We start from the raw sequence: 2,592 nt of genomic DNA, 5'->3' as shown, positions 1-2,592 counted from the left end.
GGCCATATATATATTAAGGCCAATAGTATTTATTTTTGCTGCAACACTGGGTCATGTTATGTATTATGTATAATGTATATTTTAAGGACTAACATACATATGCATATTATATACTCCTCACTTTGGCGACGTGTGCGTGCTTGCTCCAACAGCATAATTATGCTTTTAATTGATTATTATGATTTTTTTACGCATCAAGTAACAAGTACTTTTCGATATCTTTTACTAAAAAAACTGCGAAAGATTGTTGTGACAGTTATCGATGCTCCGGCTCGAAGGACCAAAGAATATTGTCGATGATCCGGCTCTCGTAGGATCAAAGATGTTCGGTGCATGGACACATTAAACTGGACCGAGCACTTAGTTAATAAAACCAGCCAAATGAGACGCTTCAAAGCAGTAATATGTCTCTTTCTAAGAGGCTGTTCATTCATGTTTCGGACAGCCATATTGTTTGTTACTTTTTAATTGTTACAGAACCTGTGGCCGCTTATGGATGACCAAACCTACTAATATTATTTCATAATACAAATTAATACTTATTTGATATGCTACTTCATAATAGAAGGTTTTATTGTTGATAATTTTTTTTTTGTATTATTACAGTTAAAGCATATTACCTTTAAGCTAATTTTATTTAACCAAAATTTAAAAAATTGAATAGATTAGACACTACCTAAGATGATTTTATTTAGCGTTGGCAACTTGTTAGACAAGGACAGACAACTACTTCGAGCTATCTCATGTGACTCGGTTTTTTACTTTTACTTAAAATAAACCTTAACATAACCCAATAAGGTGTAAATTTGAAATATTGGTATATCGAAGTGCGCGTTCCAGTTTAGGAAATATACAAATCCGTGTTTCGGTGTTCTTAATCTGTGGACTGTATTCGTTCAGGTTCTTGCTCTTCTCAGGATCGGACATGAAACGCTTGCCCAAGTGGCTTCCTACTGACCACCGACTACGTTTATTGTTCAAAATGTTCCTACTTAAGTATGGCGATGGGCGAATAGAGTTATTTAACTCGAGTTACTCCCACAACGAGTCAACTCGAGTTACTTTTTGTGAACTCGAGCTAACTCGGTTCGGCGACCTTCGGAGCACGCTCGGGTCGCGATTGGTCGGCCAATCGTGCCCAACTCGGTGAATCGTCGATTCGAGTTCTACTCGCGACTCGCGGTTGTTCCGTCAGTCACAGAGTCGAGTTAACTCAAGTTAACATTCACGTCAACTCGAGTAACTCGAGTTGAAAAAAATACGACTTATCCCATCGCTACTTAAGTAGGTACAACTATTGGGCTCTCAACTAGTAACTACGTTCGAATGAGGGCGGAGCAGCTTTTCCTTCTCTCTTTAGACCATGGTCAATGCTGTAGTCTTAAAATATTTTATATATAGGTACCTCTAGATTTAAATTTACGAGAAAATGCATGCTATGTGCATACTGTTTGTTCTGTATGTCCTGACATTTTCTTATCTTTTACTGTGTGTACTGGCAAGTACATTCAGCTTAACGTTCTTGGAACAAAAGCGTGAAGCTTCGTATGTTCTGACTTGGAAATGAAACTATTTTTTCGGATCTAAATAGCGTATACTAGTTTATTCAAAGAAACTAATTTTTAAAAGTTTCGTTATCAGACATAACTTGTTGATGACTTTACCATCTCGGCCAGCCATGATCATGGGACTTAAAACCCTGAAATTGAGATCCGAAAAATAATTTCAATTCCAATTGTATAACAATCGTGAAAACCTATAGGAACTCTAGAGGTTCTGATATTTTTTCATTATTGTGATTTTAGATATTCAATGAAGTACATTTTATAATCATGAATTAGTATTTTATGTTTACGCTACGTATAATTTAAGCTTTAAATAAAAATCGAGTATTTTGCAATTGATGTTTCATTGTTTCTTTACCTTTAATGATCACACGTAGACTATCGAAATTCCTAGTGTAGTACTAGAGGATCAAAGAATAGCCCCATAACTTACATTTACGTTTTGATTAGTGCTCCTCCCTATCAACCTCTTGGTTATATGGGAAGGGCACTACACCCTGTGTAAGCAAGCCTGCACAGATACCTTACCAGTTCAGATACTGACCCCAAACCGTCTGGTCTGAGGTCAGTATCCAAGCTTCACCAAGGCTGCCCCTCAAAGCTGCGGCTGCCACCAAGGCCAATAAAAACAACGACAATAAAGCAATGGTCTATTACCTCTGTTCCCCTCATTGCAGCCAGCATATCAACACTGTCGCTAACTACAGCAACATCACAACTTACACATGAACTCACCAAGTATGTACCAATCATTCAACTAGCGACCAAGATTTCAACTTCCAAAAGGCTACCAATAAACCGACAACCCACTTAGATCAATCGTTTCAGGTCATGTCCACCTAGTAATCACTAGGTACCCCACAAAAGATAAACTTTAAATAATCACAAAAATTCCGTCTCATAAGCTTCTCTTGTATCTAAAGCGTACAGCACCCTCCCTAGTTTCTAGATAGGTGGCGGAGCTGTTGGCTTACTTCCCGACGCCGAAGCAAATTCCTACCGGATGGATCGGAGGATATCTAGCTTA

Source organism: Hyposmocoma kahamanoa, unplaced genomic scaffold (genome assembly GCF_003589595.1).
Source record: "Hyposmocoma kahamanoa isolate Upper Pololo Valley unplaced genomic scaffold, ASM358959v1 181, whole genome shotgun sequence".
NCBI classification, from domain to species: domain Eukaryota; kingdom Metazoa; phylum Arthropoda; class Insecta; order Lepidoptera; family Cosmopterigidae; genus Hyposmocoma; species Hyposmocoma kahamanoa.
The sequence above is the reverse complement of the archived record's forward strand: the minus strand, read 5'-3'. Positions refer to the sequence as shown.